Below are 14183 nucleotides of genomic sequence, written 5' to 3'. Positions count from 1 at the left end.
ACTCTGGGGGATTAAATAGCATTGTTCATTCATGTGACCAGTTTCTATCATTCTTTGTCAACAAAATCGATACTATCCACCGTGGCATTGTTCAAACGGGCTATGAACTTTCTACTGTTAATCATGACATTGTCTTAGAATCCTTTGATCTAGTCTCACTTTCACAGCTAAAAAGAACTATTGACACCCTTAAACCAGCCCCCAGTCCTCTGGATATTGTACCACCACGTCTCTTAGTGGAAGCCTTTGATGTGTTGGGCCCACCCTTACCAGCCATCATCAATGATTCTATTAGTTCGGGAGTTGTGCCCTCATTTTTTAAACATGCTGCAGTCCATCCCCGTCTAAAAAAGGAAGAATTAGATCCTGGAGTTTTAGCCAATTTTCGTCCAATTTCCCAACTGCCATTTAGAAAGAATTATTTATAATCAATTGGTTGATCACCTTAACTCCAATAATTTATTTGAGATCTACCAATCTGGCTTTAGACATTATCATAGTGTTGAAACGGCACTCCTGAAAGTGTTCAACGACATCTATCTTATTACTGACTCAGGTGATGCGGCAGTCCTTCTCCTCCTTGACCTGTCCGCTGCCTTTGACACTGTTTACCATGAGATATTGCTGATGCGGCTCGAACATCTTGTTGGGCTCAAAGGGGCTGCTCTTAACTGGTCCAGGTCATATTTAACTGGTAGACACTTTTCAGTGACTTAATTCCTCTTCTTCATCTACTGCTCCTCTTAAATATGGTGTTCCTCAGGGATCGATTTTGGGTCCTATTTTATTCTCTATATACCTTCACCCTATTGGATCTATTTTTAGGAAATTTAACATTTCTTTTCACTGCTATGCTGATGATACTCAGGTTTATATTCCTGTCTGCAACTCTACAACAAATCAACTCCACAACTGTCTGTCTGAACTAAGATCCTTCATGGCTAATAATTTTCTTGACCTAAATCAAAATAAAACGGAGGTGCTTATAGTGGGTCCATCAGCTAAAGCCCAAATTGGTCTTGGACTTCTCTGCTCTTTCTCTGTCTTTTCCAAACCTCAAGTCTGCAATCTTGGTGTTAACTTTGACAGTAACCTCTCTTTTGAGAAACAAGTAAATTCTGTAGTCAAGAGTTGCTTTTTCCAACTTCGTCTATTAGGTAAGATCAAGCCTTTTTTATCTTGTAGGGATCTTGAGAAAGCTACTCATGCGTTTATTTTTTCTCGCCTCGATTACTGCAACTCGCTGTATTCTGGGATTAACAAATCTCTGATACACAGGTTACAGCTTGTCCAAAATGCTGCCGCTCGCTTTCTGGTTGGGGCAAGAAAGTATGACTCTGTCTCTCCTATTTTAGCTTCTTTACACTGGCTGCCTGTCAGTTTTCGAATTGATTTTAAAATCTTGCTACTAGTTTTTAAATCTTTACATGGGCTTGCTCCTGCCTATTTATCTGAACTGTGTGTTTTACACCAGCCATCCAGAGTGCTTAGACCTTCTGGTCATCTGTCTCTGGTTGTCCCTCGTACCAAATGTAAAACCAAGGGGGACAGGGCTTTTGCAGCTGCTGCTCCTCACCTATGGAACTCTTTACCTCATCATATAAAAGGAGTCGTCTACAATTGAACAGTTCAAAACAAAATTAAAGACTCATTTCTGTTCACTTGCTTTCCGTGACCTTCAGTAATACTGATGGTTTCCTCTTTGTGATTATAACATTACTTCTATTTTTTATGGATATAACATTACTTCTATTTATTATGTATTTTATTTTATGTTCATATATTTTATTTCTATTTATGTTAATTATTTTGTTTTTCTTTTATTCCATTATTGTAAAGCACTTTGGCCACAGCATTACTATGTTGTTTTAAATGTGCTATATAAATAAATTGACATTGACAATTTTGAGGTTGATGCCCTTGGACAATATGCACCCTTTACTTTGCATCTTCTGAGTGTGACCCACCTATCTCTACCTATCTGGCCTGGAATTTCATCAAACGCCACCTTAATGGTGCACACTATCTCTCTAAAGGACATGTGGGACAAATCCGCTAATTCTCTACTGCAAAACAGACCAGCCAACTCCTCCTCCTGTTCAATAACCCTAAGCCCAAGATGCTGCATCAGCTGGCATTTCCTGCAGATGTAGCCCTCACAGAAGACTGGCTCCTCCAAAAAATCCTCTAAAAAGTCCCACATCCAGCGGGACTTGCATTGCACTCATCTCATTATTAACTTTGGAAGTAGCTCGCAAGAAGCTATTTTTTGATTGTGAAGTTAAATTTAACAATGAAGTTAAATTTTTATTTTAGCTTAGGACAATGTACAGTATCTTAATGCTCCCAATGTCTTTGAGGGCCAACTCAAAATGCTGTGTCTTCCGAGTCTTTTTATGACCCAATTTTGACACCCCTCTTTAGGTGCCCTGAAAATCAAATTTGTCACGCTGAACTTATTTTAAATTGATTGACCATATTAATCTGTAGTACCAATACACCAAAGTATTACAGTAATCCCTCACTATATCACGCTTTGACTTTCGCGGCTTCACTCTATCGTGGATTTTATATGTAAGCATATTTAAATATATATCGCGGATTTTTTGCTGGTTTGCATATTTCTGCGGACAATGGGTCTTTTAATTTCTGGTACATGCTTCCTCAGTTGGTTTGCCCAGGTGATTTCATACAAGGGACGTTATTGGCAGATGGCTGAGAAGCTACCCAACCAGAGTGCATATTACCTATTAAATATCCATCCATCCATTTTCCAACCTGCTGAATCTGAACACAGGGTCACGGGGGTCTGCTGGAGCCAATCCCAGCCAACACAGGGCACAAGGCAGGAACCAATCCTGGGCAGGGTGCCAACCCACCTATTAAATAAAACTCCTCAAATATATTGTGAGCACGGGGGCTGTTCGCACCCCTAGAAGATACGGCCGCTCCTCAAAAAACACTGAAAGATTACCTTCACATTGCTCTCTTCCTTGCTGGGCTTACATGTGGCTGTTTTGTCAAGCGATATGCTTCCTGCACGGTGCTTCGCATACTTAAAAGATCAAACAGCACGTATTGATTTTTGATTGTTTGCTTTTCTCTTTCTCTCTCTTGCTCTGACATTCTCTGCTCCTGACGGAGGGGTGTGAGCAGGGGGGCTGTTCGTACCACTAGACGATATGGATGCTTCTCTAAAAAATGCTGAAAGACTACCTTTACGTTGTTCCCTTCCTAGCAGCTGGTTTGTCCGGTGGTGCTTCGCATACTTAAAAGCCAAACAGCCTTATTGATTTTTGATTGTCTGCTTTTTTCTCTCTCTCTCTGACATTCTCTGCTCCTGATGCGCACTCCTTTGAAGCGGAAGATATGTTTGCATTCTTTTAATTGTGAGATGGAACTGTCATCTCTGTCTTGTTACGGAGCACAGTTTAAACTTTTGAAAAAGAGACAAATGTTTGTTTGCAGTGTTTGAATAAAGCTCCTGTCTCTCTACAACCTCCTGTGTTTCTGTGCAAATCTGTGACCCAAGTATGACAATATAAAAAAAAAAAACATATAAACATATGGTTTCTACTTCGTGGATTTTCACCTTTCGCGGGGGGTTCTGGAACGCAACCCCCGCGATCGAGGAGGGATTACTGTATAACAGACAGCATTTAGGATGTTGTTTATGAGATTGGTAGGATGTAAACAAACAGTACCCTTCTGTCCAAAAACTGGAGAGTAAAATCCAATAAAGTAGATTAGATAGATAGATATGTGTTTGTTTTGTTTATTGTGTCATCATTCATTTTTAAAAATGTTGTTATTGGTCGTAGACAATCTACCCTAAATGCAGTGAAAAACTGATTAGAGTCAATGGTGACCCAAAGGACATCGCTGTATTGAAAATATGCAGCATCTATAAAAAATGTTTGGGTTTGTTTTTTGTAAATTTAGGGCTTTACTAAAAGTCTTTACAATTCTGAGCTGAAAAGGTAACGTTTAGGATGTTTTTATGAGTTGTTAACAAAAAAACTACCCTAAAAGTAATGGAAATTCTAATAAAATTAACCCAGAAGACATGGCAGGGTAAAACATTTTTAGAAGCTATAGAAATTCTGGAATGTTTACAGCTCATCGATTTCAGCAAATGCAGGAAAAGTCACAAAGTTTCATCCTGAACAGATAACATTTAGGGACATTTTACTTATTTTATACACAGAATAGGTTAAATATATTGATGAGTGATAATGACTATGTTGTTAAGTCAGTGTCATTCTCATTTTGGTGTACTGCAGAACCTGCATTTCCATTAGTATATCCCAAACAGGTGGAGTCTATTTTAGCAGCAAACTGATAAAGGTACATACCAGAAAATGTGACTATTTTCGTTACAAGAATGTAATACAGAGTATTATTTAATTAATTAATAAACACTGTTTGTAAGTCATTACAAATTGATGATTTCCACAACTTTGTATTAATAATTTCTATGTATAAATGCACTAAATAAAAACATCTTATTTACAAAAGATCAATCATGTTTTTTTTTTTTAAAAAAAAAACAGCTTTCAGTATAAGAATTTTCACAAAACAAGAAAAATTCATCATGAATATTATTAATAAGAATGGTGTAGTACAATAATTGTAATCATCAGTTGGAAAGCAGTGAGTAAATAAAGGCAACATACTATAAATGTACAGCAGTACACACATACAGTACAAGCTAATATACTACATTAAGTACTACACATTTTGTCCCAACCTGGTAAAATATCAGAATCTGGGATAATAATACAGGATTGATATTACGCTTACAATTTGGCATGTGCTTTATATGCTGGATATCTTCATGGTATACATTTAAATACCTTTATAACATTTTTTAATTTATGGACAGGAGAAAGTGTACATAAAAATTATCATTAATTCAGAGTTAAAATATCACATTAATAAACATAACCAACTTTGAACATAATTAATATTCCCTTCTCAGAAGCATTAGATTCATACACTAAATACAGCAATTACTTAGAGTTGGTTAATTTACAAAATAACCTTTTTATTCTGCTTAGATGTTCTACAGTACATTGGACAATCCAAGGACAGCAAAACGTTTTTTTTTTTTTTACAATACAGCTGTGTGCTGTACAGGTTGTCATGAATCAGATGCTTCTTCTTCTGATGCCATTTATTGTCTGTACACATTGAGCTGACTGTTGAGTGCTCTCATTCAGAATTATGGACAACATACTGAAATACATTTAATGCTGGTGAACAGAATCCCTAAAAAGTAAAAAGGAGAGTTGAATGATCTGATTATTGCCAAATTTCTGTTACTAAGAATAAAAAAACCAATGCCATCATTAAATGATTAGATACTAATGCAAGTTACAGTTTAATGATGAGACAGTTTTATCCATAAATATAAAATAAAATGTTACACGGTAAAACCAAATGTAATAAAATTATTTCTGTTTTTCATTGCTGTATGTCAACCTACTATATTAAGAAATAAGGCACAAAGTAAAAAAGTATTCAAAGTATGGATTACTTATGTTAACTACAAAATTTGAAAATACAAGAGAAACATTATTTTAAAATTTTGGTGGCCCTTTGAAAAGCTCTGGTAATGTTCTTTGTGTGAGACTAATATATAATGCCTTTGTGGTCAGAAATAAAAGTAAAATCCTAAAACTTGACCTGAAAATGATATTCTCATTATTCGTGTATATTAAATACCCCTGTGGCAAATGGCTGGGGCGCTTACCCGGCTGGGACGCCCTGACCAAGGATGGACCAGGGGAGAGAGTATTTTCAAGACTGTTTCTCCCCCAGATCGACAGAGAGCAGCCCCCTTGGCTTTCAGCAGGGCCAAAGGTTATGAGCATGGAAGCTCAAACCTGCTGGGGCCTGTGGCCACTGCCAGGGGGCATCTAGGCATTTGCAGGGCCCTATTTGGCAGCACTTCTTCCACACCCGGAAGTGCTGCCAGAAGAAGCTCATTGGGCAACAGGACTCCTTGCGGGTGCCCTATAAAAAGGGGCCAGTTGCCAGTATCCAACGGCCAGAGTCGGGAGTAAGAGGACAAATCCTGTTGTGGAGGACTGAAGGCAAAGGGACTGTGTTGGTGTTTTAGTGCTTTGCTGTACTGTGTTGTGCTTTGGGGAGCAGAGAAAAGTGATCCCCAGCTGTAAATAAAGGTGTGTGCTGTGTGGACTAAACCAGTGTCCTGCCTGTCTGTGTCAGGGTTAGGATGGTTACACGTGCCTGGGCATCAAACCCCCTTTCTTCAGCATCAGCATTCTGCTTGCAAAAATATTGGAAAGTGTATACAAACTATAGTGCAGTTTCCACCTTTCTCTTTACATGAAGAATTAGTCATAGTCATTGAATGTGAAGTTGATACTGGAGTAAGAGCAGATCTGTAATTCAAAATGACACTGAATTGGCACTGTATTAATTTGGCATTAAAGTGGGACATTTGCCACATAAGCTGGATATTTGATATATGGTATAACTGAGACATTTGCTATATTAACTGGGAATGTGACACAAGAGACAGATATTTGACATAAAAGCTAGACATCTGCCATATAAACTGGATATCTGACATACTGTATAAGACAGACATTTGCCATTTAAACTTATTTTAAATTTGAAATGTAAGTGAAACACCTCCATCCACCCATTATCCAACCTGCTATATCCTAACACAGGGTTATGGGGGTCTGCTGGAGCCAATCCCAGCCAACACAGGGCGCAAGGCAGGAACAAACCCCAGGCAGGGCGCTAGCCCACCGCAGAGTGAAACACCTGTCATGTAAATTAAATATTTAACATTTAAACTAAACTGAATATTTGCCTTGTAAGAGAGATGTGTAAAGAATAAGATATTTGCCATTTACACTGAACATTTGTTACATAAGTATACAATTTGCCACACACATACTTGAGAAAGAGATTGTTTTTTTACTTTTGGTAAACACAGAACAAATGATAAAACAGAAAACACTGCATCATATTAGAAATGGCACCCCAGAGAATAATGCATACAGTTGACTTCCGGTCGAGCGAACGCTGGCATGACTGGTCGCTGCTGCTTGCCGACAACCTTTTAACTTTTTTACGATTAACTTACAATCTAATGCACTAATCAACTTCGGGCAGATTTATTCATTGAGTTTTATTTTTCAATCATTTAAACCTAGACTAATTTCTAGCTCGACTGTTGATTTGGCTGTGTATGGACTATTATTCAGCCTATCCCTGCTTTGAAACTTACCTGGCTTTGTTCTCCGGACATCTGAGTTGTCTGCATCTTCGCTTAACATGTGGACCGGTAGGATATTTATTTGGTTTGTGTTTGTTTGGTCCCTCCTGTCGCTTGCTATCCTACCTGCGACAGGCCTGCTTCAGGACTCAGCTGCCAAGCTCCTCCAACTGCGCTTTCACCTGTCCAAGCATCTGCTGACTTGGCTGTATCTCCACCCGGACGTCATATTCCTCCCGCGTCGGAGATACATCCACCATGGGTCCCGCCAGAGTATCCAAGCTGACAGTTCAAAAATAATAAACTCCGTCTGGTCCAGTTCTCAACGTCCTCCATGTAACTTAGGCAGAATCGCTGACCACAGTGTGTTAGCCAGCCTAGCCCGGTCGACTAACACCCTTGCTAAATGCGATAACGCTGTTGTCAACAGCGACACACTTTAGCAGAGCGACACACTTTAGCAAAATGCCCAGTCTTTTTGCAATGCCTACAACTTGCTTTTGCGGCAGGGCAGCTCACTGAGTTAGCCAGGTGTGACTGTGATCCACATCGAAAGCATGCTTTCCCCTTAGCAGGGTTAGCAGACATAGTAGTAGCAGGTGTCTGTCGCTGTCTGGGTTTATTCCTCTGTTTATGTTGCACTGTTTGTACTGGCATGACGCTGGAGTTCCTAGAAATGATTTTAGCTTGATCTGTAGCCGCTTCTATCTGAAGTAGCAACAGTTACTGCTTTATCCAACGTAAGGTCTGGCTCCAACAGCAATCTTTCACGGATGCGTGGGCTATATGCATGCTCAATCAATTGGTCACGAATCATTTCGTCTGCGCGTTCGGCAAATTCACATGTTGCAACAAGCTCACGTAGTGCCGCCACGTATTGTAAAACGGTCTCTTGTGATCCCTGGGTCCTCTTACGAAATGCATGGCGCTCAACGACCACGTTAGCTTTAGGTATAAAGTATACTTTCAAAGCTTCTACGGCAGGTATCGAACATTGTACCTGTGTTAGGCAGGGTGTAGAAAATTCGCTGACCTTCGGTCCCAAGACAATGAAGTAGTACAGCTCTCTTCCTAGTGTCAGGCCAAACATCCCCAAGTAGCGTCAATTACAAGCTGCTAGTTACTGAACATCTGAAGCCACGTTGCGAAAGGCACTGCAGGCTCATCCGGACTCGGAAGAAAAAAACTTCGAAAAAGCACATTAGCAACAGCCATTTTCACTGCAAGCATGCACAATATAAAGAGGAGAATCTCGTCGACAATTTTGTTATGTCCAGAGCAGGGTAAAATAATTAGCCAGCCATGGATAACTCAGAATGTTAACTTCTTTATTTTACGACAGGCACGAACGATCACCAATCAAGAAGACTTTCTTTTATTCTAGACTCCTTTGCCATCCCTTCAACAGGTAACACATTTTAGAAGAACTCCCCCTAGCGTTCTGGCAGAAACTACAACTGAACACAACACTGTTCACAAAGAGATGTACAAAAACCATATACTTTATTACAAGGACTGCACTGCCCAAACTAAATCTAACTATTATACTCTCATTATTTCTTCCAATGAGGGCAACACCAAGTCATTGTTTTCACTGCTTAATAATATCACGCAAACCCGGATTCTTTATCTTCTCACCTTTACTCAACTGATTTTTGCAATTCCCTTATGTCCTTTTTTTAATGAAAGAATCCAGAAGATTCATCAGTCTCTCTGTACGGATTCCTCCAGTACTTCATTTGAATTTCACCCACCAACTCACTCATTTTCCTCTTTTCAGCTTCCTACTTTCTCAGAAATCTCAGATCTTGTCTGTAAGTCTAAGCCATCCACCTGTCAACTGGACCCCCTCCCTACAGTTCTGGTCAAAGCCTGCCTCCCCTCTCTGGTCCCTCTTATTTCTGCTATAATCCACTCTTCTCTCACTACTGGTACTGTTCCTTCATCTTTTAAAACTGCTGCAATAACCCCAATACTGAAAAAAACGGGTGCCGATCTGACTAATTTCAGTAATTTTCGTCCTATTTCTAATCTACCCTTCATTTCCAAAATTCTTGAAAAAATAGTGGCTATATCAACTTCATTCTCATTTATCTCAAAATAATCTGTATGAACAGTTCCAGTCTGGTTTTCGTCACCTCCACAGTACAGAAACGGCACTTATAAAAATTACTAATGACCTCCTTATGGCAGCTGATTCTGGTTTAATTACTATTCTCATCCTCCTTGATCTGAGTGCAGCCTTTGACACTATTTGTCACACTACTCTTCTTGATAGATTATCTTCGATTGGCATTACCCACACTCCACTAGATTGGTTCAGATCCTACCTCTCAGGCCGCACTCAGTTTGCTCAGCTTAAAACTTTCACATCCCAACCTACCGCTGTTACTTCAGGTGTGCCCCAGGGCTCTGTCCTGGGGCCCCTCCTTTTCATTATTTACCTTCTTCCCTTTGGCAATATCTTTCGTAAATATAACATTAGCTTCCACTGTTATGCTGATGACACCCAGCTCTATCTCACTAGCAAACCTACTGTTTCCTTTCCATCCTCCTCGCTTATTGACTGCATAGCAAAAATCAAATTCTGGTTTTCTTCAAATTTTCTTAAATTAAATAGTGACAAAACTGAGGTTCTCCTTATTGGTACAAAATCAACATTATCCAAAACTGATCATTTTTCATTTGTTATTGATAATTCCTCTTTCTCCCCTTCCCCACAGGTTAAGAGTCTGGGTGTCATCCTTAACAGTGCTTTATCCTTTCAGTCCCACATCAATAACATCTCCCAATCTGCATATTTCTACTTGCGTAACATTAATCGTATTCGCCCCTCCCTCACTCCCCACACCACTGCTACCCTTGTTCATAGCCTTGTCACTTCTCGTCTAGATTATTGCAATTCCCTTCTCTTTGGTCTTTCTCGCAAATCTCTTTATAAGCTTCAACTGGTCCAAATTTTCAGCTGCCCTCATTATTACTAGAACCCCCTCTATTCACCATATCACTCCCGTTTTGCAGCAGCTTCACTGGCTTCCAGTTAAGTTCCGCATTCAATTCAAAATTCTTCTATTAACTTTTAAGGCTATCCACAACCTTGCCCCTCCATATCTGTCTGACCTCCTCCATGTTGCCATTCCCTCACGTACCCTTAGATCCTTTTCCTCCATCCACTTGACTGTCCCCTTCGTCCGTCTTACCACTATGGGGAGCAGAGCATTCAGTTGCTCTGCTCCCCAGCTGTTGAACTCACTACCATCTGTGCTTAGAAATATTGAATCATTTTCACTTTTCAAATCTAAACTTAAAACTTATTTGTTTAAGACTGCTTTTTCTCTTTGATTACAATTGCTCAGTCTGATTTTAATTTTTGTATTTTAGTTTTGTTTATAATCTGTTTTATCTATTATTTGGTGTCCTTGAGTGTTTAGAAAGGCACCTAGAAAATAAATAAAATGTATTATTATTATTATTATTAGTTATGGATAATCATATTAGGAAAAGGACAAATAAGTAGTAAAAAAAAAATATACGTTACTAAAAATGATCCATATTTTTTCATAATATAATTTACTTAAGGATGATAAGATACTAACATTTAAAATGACTAAATAAAGGAGCTCTTTTTAATTACTTTGGCACAATTCTTGAATGATAATTAACATTTCTGAAACGATGTGTGTGACATCCACACCATTATGTCATCTGTGCACAACAGAACACCATTTCTCACTATTTTTCCCCAAACTGCAAATATTTCACATGTGTGCAAATGGCTGTGTACAATTGGCCCCATTTGGTTCAGTTACACTGGTCTACAAAAGAATACTTTTTGTTTGCTACTGGGAACTTAAAAGCAGCTCTTCATTAAGTTTTTACACTGATTCCATATATGAAATCGGAATAAATCTAGCACGTCAGGTGTTTGAAATACACATTATTGACATTTTCACACTTTTGAATATCAATATAATATATCAACACATCTGGAGTTTGGACTATGTCCCACCAAATTTTTTTTGTTTTAATGTGTTTATTCTGAAAACAAACCAGAAGTCAATACCAGAGACACGTTAAAGTATATTTATGTCAATTTACCTCAATATAAAAGTGAGGTCAGGGTGTTCCAAAATGTTTGAGGCACTTGCTTTTGCGCTTGTACTACACATCCGTCTCTCTTTGCAAGAACCAACAGTAGTCACCCATCATGCTCTGAGTGAATTTTCCCCGATATCAGTTTTCTATCACCTGTATATCTTGATGAAATCTTTCCCCATGCTCATTGCTGACATCACCCAGATTTGGTGGAAAAAAAGTCGAGATGAGAATGTAAAAAATACATCTTCAGTGGCATTCTGGCTTCCATAAGCTTATATGCTTACAGCAGGTTTTCCACAAGCTCAGCATAATTCTCTGCTCTGTGACTGCCAAGAAAATTCTGGACAACCCGCACGAATGCTTCACATGCTGCTGATTCAGTTGGCTTCAGTTTCCTTTTGAACTCCACGTCAAGCATCAGTTCACTGATTTTAGGAACAACAAAAACACCTTCCTTAATTTTCGAGACCAAACTTATTTCTTAAACGCATTGCCGTTTCTGTCCATCACCTTGACAGAATTTTCAAAGTAATGGTGAATCTAATGAACAAAATGTCCTGAAATGCAATGTTATGTTTAACAGTAAAACCTCTACCTACTGCACCGTCATGTCTGAGTTGTGTCTTTATGCTTTAGAATCATATAAGACCTGGTAATCAGTAACAAATATTTTTTCTGCTAATTAAAAATGAATAATTAAAAAAAAAAATAACAATGACAAGGTAAACAACTCACAGCTGTTAGTAACGCGTGGCGAAATCATTTATCTCACTGGCATCACTAGTGGAATTACCAGTATTCATCAAAATGGTTATCCCCTTTTGCTGTCCAGTCACCCTAGTTGTCCAAGACCTGGAATATCATAACTAAAAAACTGGACGTGCCAGACGAAAATGGTTTTCAGATTTGGAGTCAGCAAGTGAAACCTGTTAAAGTAAAGTATTCATCCAGGGCCGTGCCAGTCCCAGCAAGCATACAGTGTGAGGCAGGAACAATCTCTGAATGGGGCACCAGCTCATTGCTACCGCTGCCCACTGAGTCCTTGCATAATTAATTTCATTAACACTATACATTATTTAAATGAAGTTAAAATGTATCTGTATAATGTAATATATACTGTATACTTTACTGCATTTCATCTTAAAAATGATATCAAGAGCTGCAAGAAGACAGCACCTGGAAACCTAAATTGGCTTAGAAGCCACTCATGATCATTTGTAAACTCTCTCAACTGAATTGAATTCCTTTATTGTTATTGTATGATACAATGAGATTCAATATGCAAATCTTCCATAAACTTATCTACTCTCTATATATAAAATCGTAAGCCTAAAAGTGCAACGATTTTATGTCACGTTTTTATGTCACGGTTTAAATCGGGCTTATTTTAAAACCTACATATATATGTTTGGTATCATTCTTTTCAGAATTTTTCGAACTTTAATGTGACGTTGTTAATTTTTCAGATTCTTATTCTGTTTTTAAATTATAAACTAAAATATCAAGAACTCACATCCTGTGAGACACAGACTTTGTGCCAAGAGATTTAACCATGCCCGGGGCCGGAAATAAAAGACAGAGTAAATGATAAAGACAGCTGCAGCACAGGCTTTTAAATGTTCGAATTGCCACGCGAGAGGCAGATCACACAGCATGACAGCAGCAGCAAGCCAGCAGCTGATCGAACAAAGAGGAGGTTCAGCACCCCTCTTCACAACGGAAGTGGCTGGTGCGTAGAGCAGGCCAGGGGGGTTGGCGAGCGAAGCGAGCAGGGGGAAATCCCATAGTTTTCCTATAAAATGGTAAAATAACAAGAACAACAACAACAATAATAATAGGATAAAAAAACGTAAAAATATACAATGTGAAAGCATAAGTGGCTCAGGTTTTGCAATATTACAACTGTAATGCAAGTTTACAGTGAAGTAATTGTACTTATAAGTACAAAAAGTTTTACAGAGAGCACTTGATGGACTAATTGAGTGCGTTTTTAGCTCTTGGGATGAAACTGTTTCTGAACTGCGAGGTTTGTGCAGGAAAGGCTCTGAAGCGTTTGCCGAATGGGCAAAGTTCAAGTAGACTGTGTGCATAGCTAAGGCAGTGTGTGCTAGATGCTGTATCCCAATATTTCTCCCCCTCTTGACACAATCTGAAGCTGCTGTACAGCTGTGATTCCACACTCAGATACACTGGGTTAAAATACTCCGATTGGTGCACTAATTGTAACAACGCTAAAGAGGCTGTGGTATTTGGAATAGTTTTGCCATTCGGTGCACAATTATTTGGTTACAGGTTGATTACAATCAGATGCCTTGAACTAAAATACAATATGCGGTTAATGTCAATGTATTTCATAAAGCCGCGTCAGGGATGTGAATCTAAAAAATAAAGGGAAACCACACAGGAACGGTAGCACTGCTTTAATGCTGGGAGCCGCCAGCTTGCAAAAAAAAAAAAATTACGTACACCAGGAATTGAGCTGGCGTAAAAATGTATGTGGCTTTACACCAAGTTTAGTTTTTATATATTGCGATGTGAGCGTGGAAACGGGTGTACACAACATTTTTGTGCGTACGCACTGTTTATATATGAGGCCTCTGGAGTGCTACTGTGCCTGCAGGTTTTCATTCTAACCCCTTTCTTAATTAGTGACTAGTTTTTGCTGCTAATGAATTCTTTTACCTTTATTTTGATTGACTTGCTATTTAAGAATCAGACTCCTTTACTATTTCTTTTTGTCCTTAATTAGCAGTCAGATAGTAATGAGATGTAAAACAAGCTGACACATGACCAGCAACCTGCGTCCTTCATACAATATATGAAAAAT

At 38.7% G+C, this 14183-nt stretch overlaps 1 protein-coding gene across 4 annotated transcripts in view; it reads right to left on the bottom strand.

The window, feature by feature from the left end:
- Positions 1-4583: 4583 nt before the first annotated feature.
- LOC114662093 (monocarboxylate transporter 8-like) overlaps positions 4584-14183 on the bottom strand; it is a 1225996-nt gene continuing 1216396 nt past the window's right edge. For all 4 annotated transcript variants that reach the window (XM_051934371.1, XM_051934372.1, XM_028815421.2 and 1 more), the window contains exon 8: positions 4584-5271. The gene's annotated coding sequence lies outside the window, so the exon portion shown is untranslated. The remainder of the gene's footprint in view (positions 5272-14183) is intronic.

Source organism: Erpetoichthys calabaricus, chromosome 12, assembly GCF_900747795.2.
Source record: "Erpetoichthys calabaricus chromosome 12, fErpCal1.3, whole genome shotgun sequence".
Lineage (NCBI taxonomy): Eukaryota > Metazoa > Chordata > Cladistia > Polypteriformes > Polypteridae > Erpetoichthys > Erpetoichthys calabaricus.
Note: the sequence above shows the minus strand (reverse complement) of the source record. Positions and strands in the feature narration are given on the sequence as shown.